At 36.8% G+C, this 19,552-nt stretch overlaps 1 long non-coding RNA gene across 1 annotated transcript in view; it reads left to right on the top strand.

Moving 5' to 3' along the window:
• Positions 1 to 12,220: 12,220 nt before the first annotated feature.
• LOC137396171 (uncharacterized) overlaps positions 12,221 to 19,552 on the top strand; it is a 419,486-nt gene continuing 412,154 nt past the window's right edge. The window contains exons 1-3 of the long non-coding RNA XR_010978492.1: positions 12,221 to 12,685; positions 13,235 to 13,308; positions 16,208 to 16,348. This is a non-coding gene — a long non-coding RNA (uncharacterized lncRNA). The remainder of the gene's footprint in view (positions 12,686 to 13,234; positions 13,309 to 16,207; positions 16,349 to 19,552) is intronic.

Genomic DNA, 19,552 nt, shown 5'->3' with positions numbered 1-19,552 from the left:
ATTGGCTTGCAATGTAATTAGAATATTATGGTGTGACATCATATTTAACTTCAAATGAATGTTCCAGGAATGTCCCAAGAACGTTACTCTGGAATGTTCGAGTGTTAACATTCATATAACATTGGCTTGCAATGTAGTTGGAATATTATGGTGTGACATCATATTTAACTTCAAATGAATGTTCCAGAAATGTCCCAGGAACGTTACTCTGGAATGTTCGAGTGTTAACGTTCATATAACATTGGCTTGCAATGTAGTTGGAATATTATGGTGTGACCTCATATTTAACTTCAAATGAATGTTCCAGGAATGTCCCAGGAACGTTACTCTGGAATTTTTGAGTGCAAACATTCATGCAACATTGGCTTGAAATGTAACTGGAATATTATGGGGTGACATCATATTTACATTCAAAAAACTGTCCCAGCAATGTTTCAGGAATGTTACTTTTGAATGTTTGAGTGTTAACATTCATATATTTAGGTTGCTTTGGAGATGTAATGTTGGTGGAATGTTGTATAGCTTAAGGAAAAAATATTGTCGGCGGTTATGCTCGGTACATTATAGTAACGTTGTACGCAATTCATTAGAGGATCATTCTGTGAAACATCAAAATGTTAGAAATTGTCTACACAGTTACACCCAACTAATGTTCTGGATGAAAACGTTCCTGGTATGTTAGCTAACATCTTTGAGGCAACATCATGGAAGGCATGCTTGTGGAATATTCTGTAATATATTCTCCCCATGTCGTAGGAATTTTGCACCAGATCATCTGCTCAATGTTACATAATGGTTAAACTCCATACTATTCCGAATATATTAGAAAACAATATTATGTGAATGTTTACACCCAAAAATTTCAAAGTAGCAATCCTGTAACATTGCTGGGACATTCAATAACAATGTTTTGTAACAACGTTATAATAACGTTAGCAAACCTTTTCCACTAACTTTCTAGCTAAAATGGTACAAAAACGCATGATTTAATTTTTGGAAGTTGTCACCCTTTCATAACAAAAAATTATTTAAAATGATGCAAATTAAAGATTTTATAGATTTTTTATCACAGATATAGAAACAAACAAAATAATGAAAAACAATAATGATAATTTTGAATGATTTATGTAAATGAATTGAAAAGTCACTACAAATTTCAATTTTCGCACTTCATTAGACGTATCGCGAAAATGACTAGGGTCCATAAAGCTTTCTGGGTGCTGTAAAGTGTCATACCATGACGCGACAGTGTGAGTGCATGGCAACTGAACACATTCTGGGACTTTTTGTGTTGGTTTCAAGTGTTATGCGCTAGTCTATTTTACAGTAGATTAAAGCTACGTCTGACTAGCTAATGAGTATAAAATCATTACTTTCGTTGAGCGAACCCAATGCCCAACCATGTGTCAACAACTTTTCTGCCTTTAAATTTTGTTTCAGCTCAACGAACCAATGCGGAAAGGAAAGCGATGCGTAATAGCTAAGAATACTACTATATACTACTAAGTTGGAAAATCCCTACGCATTAATGTCCCATCAATGTTCTAGGCGTAACCTTCCTGGGATGTTAGCTAATAGCCTTGAGCCAATATTATGGAAAAAATGTTCGTGGAATATTACGCAATGTTCTCCCAATATTGTGGGAATGTTATGCGAGATCATTTGCTAACATTCCAGCAATGTATTTCCCGCAACGTTGCTGGGATGGTGTGGGAAATACGTTCCAGCAATGTATTTCCCACAACATTGCTGGAACGTTGTGAGAGTTACGTTCCAGCAATGTATTTCCCATAACGTTTCTGGAACATTGAAAATGTGTCTACAAATAATCTTGTGACAACGTTACGATGAAACGTTTCTGGGACTTTTTGGAACATCCCTGGAACGTTCTGGGAACGTAAAATTGTTAGTTGGGTACTTAGCATTTACCACCTGATATATGTAAATGTCAATCTGCTATCCACAATAAGTACCGTGTTTACTCAATAAACTTACCTGTCTCACACTTGGTTGAATCCGTTACACATTTCATACAACTGATGGTATGGCAGACCTTACATCCCAACACTAGCGGCTGATTCTCGTGCTTCGTACAGATATCTGGCAGATGCTGGCTCACTTTTGACAAATACTGGGTCATGGATATTGTGTGATGACCATCCAGGGCATTGTCGTGGTGCTAAAAAAAGCAAAGTGTAGCTACAGTATTATTTCTAAACAAAGCTAATTACGTTTACAGCGGGATCTCCGCCCCAGCGGTTGACCTGGCAGTACAACAATTCAAATATGATGACAGGCCTTTCTTATTAAAAGTATTATAAGATATTCTACCCCTAGAAGGAAATTAGTTGGGAATACCATGAGGTAATAAACTAGTTGAGTAGAATTGGTGTAAAGTACATAACAGCACGCATGTTGCTGCATCCTTAGAAGTCATGGTGCTACTATTACCCTTAAAACTCTTGACAGCAACAATGTACAGCAATCCATTGCAGCACGATAATGGGCAGTTTTGTTTCATATAAAGCCACATCGCGCGTAATAGGATTGTAAGTTATAGGATTGTGAGTAATAGGATTGTGAGTAATAGCGTGTCCAAACTGCTACAGAGAGTGAAGATCATATAGAATATGATTGTTCTTAACATAAGTAGATAACATTGACCATTCACAGTACTGACTGCGTATTATACTTGCAGTTACATGGAATGCTGTGACATGCACTGACTAGTGAATCATTTGCTCTTATACTAATCAGAACTATTTCAGACAATAGGAGTCACTGTGATTTACAAGGAGGATAAGGAAATAAGAAAAGGCAATACTCATAGTAGCCTAAACCCCCTTATTTACACTTAGTGTAAAGGTCTACAGGTATGAATCGCCTCGGATTGTTTCTCTGTGTAATTAAAGGATATAACTTAGTGTAAACAGTTTGGCCTGAGTTCCAGTAATAAATGAGAAGCATTATCACCTGACGGATTCAACGGCGTAACTAAGCGTAAACTGTTTAGACTGAGTTCCAAAGTTCTAGTACTGAATGATCAGCGCTAAAAGGCCTCATACCCTTATTACACCCTTATTACAAAAATGTTACTAATTTGGTAAGTAAATATTTAAAGAGAGATGCACTGCAGCTGGTTGAGACAAGTAAACAACTGACTATTATATTTACATTTAATGAATAACGGAGGTAAACAGCAGTAACCATGCTGCCATGTAAAATAAACATGCACATGACAGATGAACTCTGAAGCTATGAATAACGGCACCAACACCCCAATCAAATATATGTCAGACATACCTCAAGGTGCTCTTTGCAGAATTTCCTAGAGCAATCTGTGCAATATGATGTAGCTTGACGTTTGTGTTGTCCTCTCTTGGTACAAGTGTCACATAGCCTTGCAGCATCAACATCATAGTCGGCCAATGATTCGGGTGACATCTTATACACCTTCCTAAAAATCATAGTTTATACATTGCGCAACCTAATGATATGTAAATAAAACTATAATATTAGATTACACGCTATTCTATATTTAGATATGAAGTAAGTGCTGTCATAAATATGCTAATGTAATAAAATAATACAGGGCAGCTCATTTCTTTTCAATTTAGATTAGTTAAATTATGAAATATTCTCAATTATTCAAAGTTTTATTGGCTATTGTTCATCTATCGGTTAACTTGTTGTCACAGAGAAATATTTATTATTAGATAGGCACAATTATCAAAGGTTGACCTGATACAAAATTCACATTACAGTTATTTGATGTCAACAGATTCACCATGTTTTACTATGCTGCATTGTAGGTGCAGATATGTGGGAATGTGATTACCAGCTCCTAAAAGCTCAAAAACAAACAGTCAATTGCAGCCATCAAGAAAGCGTCAAAGATTTAAATCACTTTCCTAAACCGCTCAAATGGGACGTAGTTGAACAAGATGGCTTCTGTTTACACTTTCATGCAACCTTATTCGTCAAATTATTTATTTTCTTATTGTAAAGCTGTCACTTGAGCCCTGATATCTTTAAAACCTTCCATAAAAAATCGTTTAATTTTTTAACCTTAGCTCGAAGAGGTGCATCTCATTCTCTGATGAACATGAGGAGTCGGCTGGTCACTGTCGATAATCAAAAAATGCTGCAGAGACTGTTTGCACGATTTGGCATAACGTACGGGTCACATGATCAGATTATGACTAGTTGATTAGACCAGGCTGAAACGATGATATGAAGTACTGAGCATTTATATTTATACAGGCTTTCCGCGAGAACCCAAAGTATTTGTCATAAACCAGTGCTGCGAGACATTTATATCTAGCCTTTTATTTCATGTGATAACATCACATGTCAAAACAATAACCGAAATGTTAGAGTATGTCAGCCAAATAAAGAGATTTCAAACTACGGCTTTTTGTGATGACTGTGATTAACTGGTCGTCTTTTAGCCTTTAAGAGCTTGTAATCACATTTCCACATATTTTGCACCTACAACACAGCAGAGTAAAACATGGTGACCCTTTTGATACCAAATAACTGTAATGTCAATTGTGTTGCAAGTAAACCATTAAAGACTTTGCTGGTTGGATAGTTGAAATAATAGGCAATTAGAGACAAGAGACCCAATGGATATTGTACCCTGTCCGATGATGATCACTCTTTCCAGTGAATTAAATGTACACAAAAAATTTCAATTAATGTACAAACATCATTTCTCAATGGTCAATTATAAAGGTGTGTGACCGATCGCATGGAACTAATATACTCGTCACTTAATATTAAAATATCTGAGAGACAGCTTTAATAAGAATGGCCTTCTAGAACAATAGAAGGGCCCAATCGATAAATCTTTCTTAATAGCTTGTTCACAAATGTATTACATATGTACAATGTTAGCATCGCAGTAACGTTGAATATTACTTACCCGCAGCTTTGAAGCCCGCACCAGCAAATCTTGTTCTTTTCATAGTGTGATGTAAGGCATGGCATACAGTGTATGTGGCCGCAGGGTAGTTGTTTAGGATCAACTATTTTTTCATTTCTCAAACCACAAAATTCACACTCAATATCGTGAGAAGCAGAAGCCATTGCTAAAATGAAATTACAAAAATATATAATAATAAAGTTCACAAATGTCTATTGAACCTACAGAACTACACAGTAACCAATACATTATAAGATGATAACGGTATGAATGCTGTAGACTAGCTATTGCTTAAATGCCGGGAACCTTATTTAGTATGACTTATTATATACAATTCATTGGATGAGGCATTTCTAAAGCGCCTAAATAACTGAAGTCATAAAATTTACATTTAAAAAATAAGATTCTTACATGCAAAATTATTATTATTAGTATTATATCATTTAAAGAAAAAGATCCAAGCGATGACTTGTCATTATGTAGCTAAGAGATCGATGATTGGTTCACCACATGACAAAACAAAGTAAATGGCTTAAAAAAGCAGTCTTCAAAAATGCCAACTCCTCACTGTCTCTAAAATGAGGCTGATTTAAAACTTCAACTTCCTTGGTCATATTCTCCTACATAATACTGTTATATATCCCTAGAGCAGAGACAGTGGTTTATCAGTGAAACCAAGTTCTACCGCTGAAGATAATTGTACTTAGCATAGGTTTATGGTATCCCTTAGATGACTGATAGAAATGTAATTATACCATGGATTAAACTTGATATTCTTACTGATAGAATTGCATAAAAGTCTGTCTCATCTCCTACCATAGAGTGATGTAATAAAGAGTAATAACAAAGAGTACTGCTATAAGATCTCACTACACTTGTAATCACACCTCGTGAACATCTTGAGATCAACAAGAGTCTACCCAGATATTAACCACATATCTATGCTCTCACGCAACTCATCGCGTGTATCACCTATTACGTTAAGCGATCGATCAACTTAGGATAACTTGAAGCAGAGCACACTAAAGCTGGTCTTGGTTCAGATACAATCAGTTCTACCTAATAATAATTAATTAGCAGTTTAAATGATTTTGATATATCAAATAAAAAGTCTCCAATAGATCATGTATTCTTAATAGTGCAGTTTGAATCGAGCACGGTCGTATGCCAACATTGTCAGTGAGCAGAAGTTATCGTAAGTGATTGGCCTGCATTAGCACAAATTAGACATGAGAATGTGAGACAAATTGAGCTTAAAACACGTTTTACTGAGTAAACAAGCTCTATTAACTGCATACAATTAAATTCATCGGCCTAGCACACAATGAAACATGATACTCACTATAAAATTCTCCAAACTGAGATATAATTTGTTCTAGTAATGGCAGTGTTGCTAAATCAGTGTGTTTGGCTGGCTGCAAGACTTCTGTGCTCCCCAGTCAAAAAGCATTGCTGTGTGATTTTTGTGACCTTTGGTGCCACCTTGAATGTGATGATCGAGTGTCAGCTAAGCTGTATGCAGAAATGCATCGCAGCCAATCGGATGCAGTATTGTATGTATGCAAGACATGTAGGAATACTAATTTTAAATCGAGTGCAGCTGCAACAAAGTTAGCTCACAATGAGGACACTTTATTAGAGATTAAGACCATGGTAGCAAACATTGAAAAAAAAGTGAATCATCAGGAACAAACTATTGCTTCCTTTGATGAAAAGATTCTTGGAGTCCAAACAAATAGTTTCGCTGAAGTGGTGAAATCCACTCAGCAAATCAATGAAATAGCGAAGAGGGTAGAAAACACTGTTAACAAACAAGAAGTTCAGAATAGAAAGGTTAATGCGATTGTATTCAATGTAAAGGAAGATCACAGTGATTCGGTGGAAACACTGATGAACGGACTTTTAGATGAACTGTCACTAGACAAAACATTTCAATCGGCCATGAGACTTGGTGGCAAGCCACAAAACAGTAGCAAGTATAATCGACCAATAAAAGTCTCCTTCCCAAGTGAGGAAGACAAATGGACATTTTTAAGGAGGCTAAACTCCATAAAGCCAGGAGGGGTATTTGGGAAACTTGACTTAACTCAGGAAGAACGAAAAACTGAGAGAGCTTTGGTAGATAAGTTGAAGGCAATTAGGCAACAATCACAGGAAAAGACATTCAAAATAAAAAACTGGGAAGTTGTGGAGGTGTTGGACCAGGGGAAACTAAAAACTGTTTTCAAATTTTCTACACCAATATTAGATCAATAAGGGGCAAAGCCGCCGATATATCGGACCTTTCGATGGAGTATGATGTTTTATGTTTTACTGAAACTCATCTGGACAGCGTGGTCTATTCTAGTGAACTTTTTGATAGTCAATATTTTACTGTTCACCGAAGAGATCGAAACCTTCATGGAGGTGGTGTGTTGATTGCTGTCAGAAATGGAATCTCTCATAGAGCAGTTTCTTTAAATTGTGATACAGAAGCAGTAGCGATTGAATTCACAGAGCAAAAGCTTTTAATGTTTTGTATCTACAAGCCTCCAACTTGCATCGATCCCGATTTTTTAAATTTTTTGGAGGATTGTAGCGGTATTGAAAAAAGTTTGCTAGTTGGCGACTTTAACTTTCCTGGAATTTGCTGGCAAACAAACCCTGCTTCAGTGAAGCCAAAGACCGCAAATAAGGTTCTTCACAACAAATTTGTCAGTGACACACTCTCATTAGGATATACTCAACTAGTTACTGATCCAACCCATGTTAAGGGAAACACTCTTGACTTGCTGATGACCACCCACCCAGGCATGGTGGAAAATCTAGAGATATACCCTAATAGCTTAAGTGATCACAACATCATTACTTTCTCAATCAAATGTGCAAGATCAATTAAAAGTGCTGCTAAGACTACCATCCTATTATATGATAAATGTGACTTGGTTCAATTCGAGCAGTCTCTTGATCATCTTTTGCGTGATTTAAAACATGCAGTTACCACTAGTGTTTCAATTGATGAACTATGGGACATGTTCGAAAAGAGCTTTATCCAAGCTATCAACTTATCGGTTCCAACTAAAGAGATAAGGAATGAAAAACATTTGTGGTTGAATTATAGTATAAGGAGAAAATCTCGTAATCAGAAACGACTTTGGAAGAGGTTTAAACAATCGGGTGATAATTTTTTGTTGCAGAAATACAGAAATGAACAAAGGAAGTATAGAAAGAGTATACAAGTAGCCAAAAATGACTATCTAAAAACTAAAGTTTTTGCACCATTGGAACAGGGTAATTCTAAACCCTTTTTTAGACATATTAAATCTTTGAAAACCAATACATCTAGCATTGAGTCTCTTGCCCAACCAAATGGCGAGTTGACAGAGAACTTGCCACAGATTACAAACCTGCTAAATGATTTTTTTCAGCAACAATTTTGTCAGTCTGAACAACTGTTGCATGTCGAACAGTGTGAAAACTGGGCCGCCGATATTACAGCCTTGGGCGTTTTAAAATTGATTAACGATCTTAAAATCAAAAAAGCCCCCGGTCCAGATGGTATTAATGGTAATATGTTGAAATTACAGCCCGAAAAAACTGCAGACTGCCTAACTATTGTTTTTAACGAGTCATTAAGGCTTGGTAGAGTTCCCACAAGATGGAAAGAGGCTAATGTGGTACCCCTTCATAAAAAGGGTGACAGAACAGTTCCAGGGAATTACAGGCCCATATCACTGACAAGCATTCCATGCAAGATTATGGAACACATCATTTTGCATAAACTGAATAGCGAACTAGATCAAATAATTAGCACCTCTCAACATGGTTTCCGCGCTGGGCTCTCCTGTGAGACTCAACTGACATCTACCATTCACTCAATTGCAAAAGCTTTGGATAGAAAAGTACCAACTCATGCTTTAATTTTAGATTTTAAAAAAGCCTTTGACAAGGTCCCTCACATGTTTTTAATTAATAAACTGAAACGCTACAATCTTAGTCCTTTTTTAGTTGACTGGATTAAACATTTTTTAACCGGGCGAACTCAAAGAGTTACGATAAAAGGGGTAAATAGTGAGAGTCGTTGTGTTACAAGTGGGGTACCCCAGGGTTCTGTCTTGGGGCCTAGATTGTTTTTGTTGTATATTAATGATTTGTCTGAATGTGTTGATTGTAATATTAGTTTGTTTGCGGACGACACTATAGTTTATGCCCCAATTGATAATTCCTTTACTGTTGTCGACTTTCAGAATAGCATAAACGCTGTCTTCGATTGGTCTCAGAGGTGGAAGCTAGAATTTAATATTGAAAAGTGTAAGGTGATGTGTTTTTCAGGTTCTGCATGTTCTGACGACCAGTTGCCATATTTTTTAAATGGAAGTTTGTTACAGTTTGAAACCCATTCACTATACTTGGGAGTGTGGCTATCTAGTGACCTTTCGTGGCAGTATCACATCGATTGCAAAGTTAAAAAGGCCAGTCAAATGCTAGGATTTTTAAGGAGATCTATATCTAGTGCACCTAAAGCTCTCAAACTACTTGCATATAAATCCTTTATTAGACCTATTTTGGAGTATGGATGCCAGGTGTGGGACCCGTACAAGAGATACGAGGTTGACCAGGTTGAGGCGGTTCAGAGAAAGGCTGTAAGATTTATTTGCAATGTTAAAGGTCGCGGTATTGGTGTAACTGGCTTAATTAAAGACATGAACCTGGAGACGTTAGAGGAACGTAGAACCAACTTGCGTAAATGTTTGTTATATAAAATGATCAGAGACGCCTGTTCCGAGTCTCCAGGAGCAATATCACACAAGTTTCCTGAGCTTTTTAGTAAAAATAAAAATGAAGATCATTGTACCACTAGAAGTCAGCGTGCCTCGCAGCCCATGAATTTAACCGCAAATAACAACAAGTACCATAATAGCTTCCTTCCGAGAACTATACGAGATATGAAACTCGGAGATATATATGTCATACAATAAGCTTTATTATTTTTTGTTTTTGAGGTTGTAATTTTAGTCTATACTTTTGATTGTACAAACTTGAGGCCTGCACAATATATTCATATGAATATCTGCAGGATCTATTTATAAAAACAAAAACAAACAAATAATTACGATGAATACGCTACTGTCTGTGAACGAAGAAGTTACCGGTGTGCCGCTCCCTTTTGCGCGCGCATTGTACTGCGCATTGGCAATTTCCGGCAAACTATGTTTCGATGGCGCTTAGTAACAGATACAGGCGTTATAAAATCTGTCAAGCGGAAACAGATGCGGCGTTTGAAACGTTGAAACCTGAAAAGAGCAGACAACTACAATTTTCAAACAGAGTACCATTGAACTTAAAACCCCTGGAATGGCCATCACGTGACTTTTACGTTGATAATAATACATAACGCGTGCGCCATATTGGAGAGCTAATCGAATGCTAGTGTTGTTATATGTGTTATCGAAGTATTTGACTTACTTGACAGCACAATAACATCAATGATTAATCACTGTTAGTTCTTCTCCAATCTAGACTAATTTTACTATGGTTGATTAAGTGTAGGCAAGCCGCCTGGTTTGTTCAACGATTGATTAAAGTGTGAGTTCAATTTATGGGACTTGACCCAGATCTTTAGTGCAAGCCTCAACTAGCTAAGCTCCGATGTTGATTGTTAGCAAATAGCAACACTCTTTATTTCATGAACCAAAACCTAATATACAGTAACAAAGTTCTAGAATATGAGAAAGATAACAAATAGTGAGAAAGAACTAAGTAATATAAATCTCTTACGCCAACATCAAGCTTGTGTCTGCCCTTAAAGCTCAGTCTTACACGTCTGTAAGTGTCATTGCCAAAGAGGCTGAGCTATTAAAAAACACTAGCTTTTATAGGCATTTAGGATAGCCTGAGGACGGGTATATAATGTTTGTATCATATACTATGTTGTAGGAGTAAGTCCATTGGAAGGAACACTGTCTTTGGATACGTCACAGGAGGTGCGCTGAGATTGTGGCTGGATGCTAGGATTGCGTAATATTGTCTCCGTCAGCACTGTAACATGTCATGGAAAAGTACTGGCTTAGGGTGATGGTAAGTTCAGTTATTTTTGGTAGTGCTTGGTGATGGGTGGATAGATATAATTACTCCCAAATTCCTTGGCGGTTTCCATAGGCGGTGTTGACTCATCAGTTTCCAGATTGATGTATTATAATTTTGACATTTCCAATTAGGGGATCTTTTGATGTCTCTTAGGCGTTTCGATGCTTGTACGGCGGTTTGGCTACATTCCTGCTGTTATCATGTTTTCGGAGTATTTCCATACAACATTTCTCCCGTTGTTAAAGAACGATATGTCCTCATGTCGTATTCCGTGGTAACGTTGCTGTTGGCATAACGGTAGTAAAATAAACAGAATATATAAAATGAAATGAAGTTATAAAGTTGTGGTTAGAATAAAGATATTGAAAACCCATGTACCTGAGTTAAAAAAAAATATATAATAATTCGTAAAATCAAAACCATGAATGGAATCCTAAAACATAAAGATGTTAAAAGTGGAAATAAAAGTGTTTTTTTTTATTTCTCAAAGCAATAAGGTTTATGTTAGTAGTAGAAGTATATGTTTGTTAGTTTGCCATATGGTCTAGGTGAGTGTCAATTGTCCTTTCGGTGTCGCGTATTATTGTCCTGGTTTTGTATTGCGTCTCCCTTGGCAAAGTAAACGGGTCCTCTCGTATGTCAGTATGTATGGGTGGTTGTATGCGGCGAGTAGTCATTGGTCTTATGGTCAGGAAAGAAAACTAAATCTTGAAATAGAAACTTCACACAACATTATAGCAAAAACTGGCGTGTCTTTTTAGAATTCTAAAATCACAAAATAAATGTTATAACATGCATGACTCAGTTGTGTTTAAAACATTTTCACTTTCCACTGCTGGAGCTACCTATAGAAAGAAAAATTGTCCAAACATCTGCTTTCATCACTAGCCTGTCTTATCCTAAAAAAATAGAAAGTCACAATAGAAGTTAATAGTTTTAAACGAGTTCTTTTTCTGGTATGTGCCGTGTCTATTTCACAATAAAGTCTATCCTAAAAATTCAAAAGTCAATTTTTGTTACATGAGTGAGACACGCCAATAATTATTATATTTTTTTTTTTGTGGCTAAATTTAGCTCCTATCTCAAGGTTGAATCAATTGTGTGTGTGTGTGTAAATGTTTAGTCAAATTAGGTAATCAATCAGCTACTATCAGAGATTGATAAAACAATACGGCACTTGTACCTGTCAAGGGAATATAGATGTTAGCATGTGGTGAGCATTACGACAAGTTACTAGTGATAAATGGACAGTTACTAGTTGCGTCAGAGCATGAATAATTGTCATAGCAAGTGCTACTAGGCAAATATCAGTCTGTCAAGCGTAGAGGCAATAATTTAGCTCATACTTACGTTACTGTCATGGTCTGTTGGTCCAGGCTTCGCGTTGGTTATAGGCGCGCTGCAAGTGGGTTAGTATTGATCTTGTCTGGCAGTCGCTTGTGGAATTTGCGTAGCTTGTTGCATTCTGAAGATGGGCGGAGCTTGTATATCGTCTTGAGCTGTTAGTTTGGCTGGCTGGTTTCAATGATAGGATCTTCGGTATCGCTTGACTGCACGTGGTGTCTATTTGATGTTTGACTTTCGCATTCCGTAAGCATTCTTAGACAGCGAGCTAACGATAAGCATGCCATCTTAAGCATGTCATTACTTTATCTGTTGTTTCTTATTCTGATCGCTGTTATTTCTGATGTGGTGAGTTAAATTCTTCCTAGTTATGCTGTCTAGAAATGATTAGTATGTGATGGTTAGTCGTGTTGATGAATGATGTACTCTTCTTTTCGTGAACATTTTTTTTACTTCTTGCTTTAGCCTTGTCAAATGTCCCGTATATGTGTCGTGTTGTCTAAAAGATTTATCGTGAAATTTCGTCTAGTCTTGGTCTGTTTAATCGTAGTCCGAGTGGAGTTAATTCTTGAAAAAAAGAATCCGTTTTAGTCCAAAATTTTGTTCCATTTGTGTAGGTGAGAACTGTGGCTATTCGTAATATTCAAAATCTTCTACTCTGTAGTTCCTTGATGGCTCATCTCTTCTAAAAAATTCCGCTTCATTTTTTTCTATTTGTCTTGCCTGATTGTTTACTATCATGGTCAATCCTTGTACTTGTCTCGTTAATGGTGCGAGGGAGTCAGTGTCTACTTGGTTAACACTCATCGTCTTATTTCTTGTTACTGCTTTATCTATAGCTTCTAGGTTTCTGGCTTCTTTTAGAGCTTCTTGTAAAGTGATGTTTTCTTGTTTCAGGATCGATCTCTGATAACTCTCCTTCAGGCCTCCTATGAATGCGGATTTTATTACCTGATCGCGATTCACTTCCGGTAAGTCTTTAAATACTGATCGGCCTGCGGCCACAATCTCAGAGTAAAAGTCGTTGATCGACTTTTTCCCTTGGCTGATGTTCCATAGGTTCTTCTCTCGGAGTGGTTGGTCGACTCGGAAAGCCGATATCAATTCCTTCTTTAGGGAGCTGTAGCTCCTCGCGCAATTAGGGTTCAGCTTTATAACATTTCTGTAGGTCTCCCATGCTGGTCCAACAAGTTTAGCAGGTAGGGCTTGTGCTAGTCGTCTGTTGTCGTAGTTGTATTGAGCCATCAGTATTTCCCATCGATCAAGGTAGTCTTCGAAGTTATCTCCTTCTTTGAATGGCTCTATGTTATCGACGTTCGGCACTACGCTGATGATGGGTGGTCCCGTCCTGGGTGGGAAGAGTAGATCTCCATTTGATGTTCTCGGTGCTACACCAGGTCCTGTGTAGCTTCCGGAGTCGTCCACAGTTGGTTTTTCACCTTGTGTGCTTTGTTCCTGGGCTTCGACATCTTCCGGGCTGAGTTGTTCACCATGTGGACTCTGGTCCTGAAGGATGATCTGGCTTCTCAGTGCTCTCCTTACCGCAGGAGTTGTTTTCTTAGCTCTCTTCTTCACCATCTCGTAGTCGGGTTGTTGTGCCTTGGGTCAGTATATCCGGTTTATGGGAGTAGCTCAATGCCGGCTTTGGCTGCTCCTTTCGGATATTCTTTTGTCACTGCTGTTTTGTCTCCTGGGTGTGTGACTAGGCTGTGCAGGTTCTGGTCTGCTATAACAAACTTAGTTAACATGCAACCTACGAGTAACGTGCTCTAAATTATATATAGGCACTGTTATATGTATATAGTTGACAGAATATATATATATATATATTTTTTTTTCTTTTTTTTAAAAATTGTAATTATGTTAAGACGAGTATTGAGTAAGTGACAAAGACTAGGTAGTCTATTATGTCTGTCAACGAGAAAGTTATTCTATATAGGGAGGGTTGTTTTCCAAATGGTTGAAGTTCAACCGCAAGTATGAGTCTGTAACGTTTATATATCAGTAAACAGCGTAATAATATATACAGGATTAGTGGAATTAGCATATAAATGCAGTCAGTCGCTGTTATAGGTTAGCAGTTGTCAGTTCAGTATCTTGTCTGAGATATGTCTAGAGTTATGTGTAGTCTGTGCACTATATTAGTATCTAATTGAAAGTTTATACTCGAGTTTTAAGTTTCTTATAGTAGTGTGCTTGTCTGTGAGTCAAGCTGGTGTAACTTGTTTTATAACCGGTGTATTGCTATTAGGTCTTATATGTATGTGAATGTTAGGTTTAATAACCTTGAGCTCAGTATATCTACAGTCACTAATAGTTAGTATTGATATTCACTTTCCCGCCGAACGGACAGTCGGAAAGGATATGAGTTTTATTTCCCTGTGAATGAAACAGCCGGAAATAATATGACACTATGCTTTCTCTGCAAGCGAAACAGTCAGAAAGATAGGTCGAGTGTGAGCGTGTGACTGGATTAATCTGCAGAATTGAACGTACATAAAAGGTTGCCAATGTATAAATAGATCTATGCTTTCCCTGCAAACCGAAACAGTCAGAAAGGTAGATCAAGGTAGTGAGTGTCCTAAGAAATTTGTGAATTTGTACGTGTATCAAGTTCTGATCTATGTTTGCCCTGGAGCGAAACAGTCAGAAAGCATATAGTATAGTGATAACAGTGCTCAGCTGTAAACTATGTATGTATAACTTTCCTGCAAACCGAAACAGTCAAAAGTTATAGACACTATAGTAAGGCACGCGGCTATAAAATTGTAATTTCCCTGCAAACCGAAACAGTCAGAAATTATGAAAGGCACGCGGCTATGTAAAGTGAAGGCACGCGGCTATTAAATTGTTTATGTATAATTTCCCTGCAAACCGAAACAGTCAGAAATTATGAAATAATTGTTTTCTCCTAGGCAAATGTAAATCTGACCTCAGATTTTCTTAAAATAGATTAGGATCCTCAAGCCTATAAGTAGTATGCAAGTGGGTGATCAATCCCAATATAGGCTGCAATTACGCGTTATGAAAGTATGAATTACGAAAGGTCTAGGCGTCAGGGGATTATTTGCCTAGCTATGTGGTTATGCTTTAGCTAAACGGTACACCTAGATAAGTCACTAGATCTCAGCTAACATAGACTTTTTAATGAGTCCCACAATAGATATGTGAATATCTACCTGCCCAGTAGAATATAGCGATCAAACTAGGTATTGTAAATAGCTAAGCAACCAGATATGAATATAGATGAAGATGTCAGTTCTATGGTAAGCGCTACGAAATATTACGAAAGATTTAAGCGTTCAGGGATTACCCACTTAGCTGTGCGAAAGGTTGATGACCGATAAGGCACCTCCACCAAAAATGTTATATGTGTTATCGAAGTATTTGACTTACTTGACAGCACAATAACATCAATGATTAATCACTGTTAGTTCTTCTCCAATCTAGACTAATTTTACTATGGTTGATTAAGTGTAGGCAAGCCGCCTGGTTTGTTCAACGATTGATTAAAGTGTGAGTTCAATTTATGGGACTTGACCCAGATCTTTAGTGCAAGCCTCAACTAGCTAAGCTCCGATGTTGATTGTTAGCAAATAGCAACACTCTTTATTTCATGAACCAAAACCTAATATACAGTAACAAAGTTCTAGAATATGAGAAAGATAACAAATAGTGAGAAAGAACTAAGTAATATAAATCTCTTACGCCAACATCAAGCTTGTGTCTGCCCTTAAAGCTCAGTCTTACACGTCTGTAACTGTCATTGCCAAAGAGGCTGAGCTATTACAAAAAAACACGCGCTTTTATAGGCATTTAGGATAGCCTGAGGACGGGTATATAATGTTTGTATCATATACTATGTTGTAGGAGTAAGTCCATTGGAAGGAACACTGTCTTTGGATACGTCACAGGGGGTGCGCTGAGATTGTGGCTGGATGCTAGGATTGCGTAATATTGTCTCCGTCAGCACTGTAACATGTCATGGAAAAGTACTGGCTTAGGGTGATGGTAAGTTCAGTTATTTTTGGTAGTGCTTGGTGATGGGTGGATAGATATAATTACTCCCAAATTCCTTGGCGGTTTCCATAGGCGGTGTTGACTCATCAGTTTCCAGATTGATGTATTATAATTTTGACATTTCCAATTAGGGGATCTTTTGATGTCTCTTAGGCGTTTCGATGCTTGTACGGCGGTTTGGCTACATTCCTGCTGTTATCATGTTTTCGGAGTATTTCCATACAACAGTGTCACGTGAAAAAAAAATAAAATAAATAATAATATGTAATAATATAATATATTTAAATTATATAAATATATTTTTGTTTGTATAAATATAATGTATTTCTAAATTACTCGTAGTGTGGTGCAAAGCTAGAGAAAAGCTTTATGAAAGAAGAGGTATTAGATCCTGTGAATGAGCTGTCATTTGATATTGATTAACTGGCCATACTGTGACTACTGACCATTCTATATTTTATTTACTAACACTGGTATACTAACAACATTGAATTAAAATTATTAAAAACCATCGGTTGTCACTTTACAACCATAGCTGACATAAGAATAGTAGAGTATTGTGTCACCCGCGTTAAAATTTTTTAAAAAATGACCATACTAATAATTACTAACTTGGAATCTAAATACTCAATCAACTCAGCTTGCATATATATATATACACTATATATATATACTCAGCTTAATCAACGATCTTATTATCCTCTTATAGAAATCATATTATTGTAGCCACTATCAATTTTATTCTCAATTATCATATTATACCACATTATATTAGCTTTAATTTTTAATTATGAGGTCAACAGAACAGTATTTTCTCATGAAAACCTCAATAAATAATATTCACAAACAAAGCTACAGCTTTGTCACAGGAGAAAATTTAATAATATTTTATAAATATGTATGTATATAATTATTCAAACTAAATGAAAGTTTCAAAATTTAATAAAATACAATTTATAAATGCAATTGTGTTTGTGTGTGGTTCTATATAATGTTGTGTAAGGTAGCACTCCTGACTGCTTTTCTCACGTAACAAATAATTTGTTTTGAACTGGCAAAGTGGCTCTTCCTGCCAGGTAAAGAAATGTTATCTATATCAATCAACTGTCAAATCAATCCTGCGAATTTTGTGTATGATCTGTTACCGTATCTGCAATTCTGACACAAGTTGTCTTCTCCTGAATATTTTATACTTATCTGCCAGCTCAGTAGTTGTCTTGCCTCGCTTGGGCACCAATGTATGTTCCTCTGTAGAATGAGTGTTGTTTTATCAGTATATAGCCTCTCTAGGGCGTCAATTTCAAGTGTTGGTTGCAAACTCAAATATTGTTGTCGTATCAATAATAGATTGGCCTATCTCAGGCTTCGATATAAAGTATATTTATCAATAGCAAGCCTCACTTGGGCATAAAACGAATAAAGAAATTTGTTCAAATAATTCGTTGTTCGTAGTATAATAAGTGTATATCTCGTCAAAATGAGCGATAAAAAATGTGTCCTCAGAAACGTACAAATATTATCGTAGTATTCAGCCAAATGGCTTTATCTCTTCGAGGCAACAGTTGTAAAAGGGGTATACAATTTCACCCACTTGGCCTCCCTGGCCCTCTCTCTCTGGCCTATCCGGCGTGGCCTCTCTCTGGCCTGTCCTTCCTGTTTATTTCGCCCCTGTCCTCTCTGAGTCTTAATCACTTTCAGAGGCTCCTTATATACAAGCTGTCTGGGAATAATAACTTCTAATTGGCTTCTAGTCAGCATTTTGCAAACTTTGTGCAATTGCTGACTGTGCATATCACAATAGATCAGCTGTGGTGGAGCGGGTGAGCTCATCTTTCTGGAAAGCCCATGATGTTTGAAAAACTTAGCCAATTTTCTGAATGTGGAATTTATAAAAGTGTCTCTATCTCTTTTGTTTTTAGCTTTAAAAGTCTAAAAAAATTCTGGAGTATGTATTTTGCTCCATTCTTTTCATTACTATAAATTTCATATTTTTTAAAAAATTTATTCTAGCTGTGAAAATTAGTAAAGCTTATTTTTTTGAGGCTCTGCTTGCTGCTAGAAGCCAGCTCCTCGGGAAATTCCATGATTAAATGGAATCCCATGGAGACATAGTTGAAAGGACTGTTTTTTTAAGAGTTTGATAGTTTCTGAGGACTGCTTTGACATCGCTAGAGTATAATAAACAAAAATTAGCATAAAACATAAAATTTAAAACTAACATTAAGTAAAAAGCATAAAATACAAAGATTAAAGTGTAAACTCAAGCCATGCAGTTATTGTTTATGTAAGATACTCAATCATTTGTTGTAGCTCGGGGATGTACGCATGGAGGCTCTCTTCTACTCTGTACAGGCTCTCTATAGGATTGGATGGCTGCTCAGCTCTCACGTCTCTCCTTCCGATGTTTATGCAATATTTTGATGAGCTGTGTTGAATCTGAATAAGCATATAAATAAATGTATATATTATGGTGCGATAAAGTGATTTGTGGTTTTCCCGGCCAGCTAGCATCTGACATCCTGGGGTGGTCTGTGTTGTGTCTAAGATGAATAGGTGATTAAATTTCCTTTTTGCGTGTGTTGTTGTCTTCATGGGTTATAGTAGTTGCTGGTTTCCTTGGCAAAATAGGTTCTCCTGGTTTTCTTCCAAAACTGATATCTGACATACACCACCAGCCACAAGTGAGCACGTCCTCGTGCTTGAAAACGTTACTCCTGCATATCTTTCGGCTATTGATCAGAAAACATAATCAATGTTGATGATGACATGTAGGTCTAGCCATAATCCATAAAGGTAGAATTGTTTGTCCAAGTCCATATCATCTGTTGGTAATTCTTTGTCTCTTCTTATCTTCCATTTGACACTTAGTTAAGCCATTCATCCGTTATCTTGATGTTTCAACATGCCTTTTTTTGTAGATAAAGTGGCTGAAGGCCCGGCCAACAGGGTTGTATTCAAATCCGATGATATAGATTCGGAGCTAGCAAACGCTTTATTGTAGTTATCCTCCATGTTCATCAAATTCTAATAATCACATGGTCTTTGTCTCCTAGGTCTTCAGAAAAGTAAAGGAAAAGGGATCGTTGTCAATGGTTCTCTAGATAAGTACTAAAAAAAATAAACAAACAACAAAAATAAAAACAATCAATTGTAATTCTATTTATATACCAAACTCTTATACACATCTATAAGCTA

The sequence above is a fragment of the Watersipora subatra genome, chromosome 5, assembly GCF_963576615.1.
Source record: "Watersipora subatra chromosome 5, tzWatSuba1.1, whole genome shotgun sequence".
Lineage (NCBI taxonomy): Eukaryota > Metazoa > Bryozoa > Gymnolaemata > Cheilostomatida > Watersiporidae > Watersipora > Watersipora subatra.
This window is presented reverse-complemented; position numbering and strand designations above follow the sequence as displayed.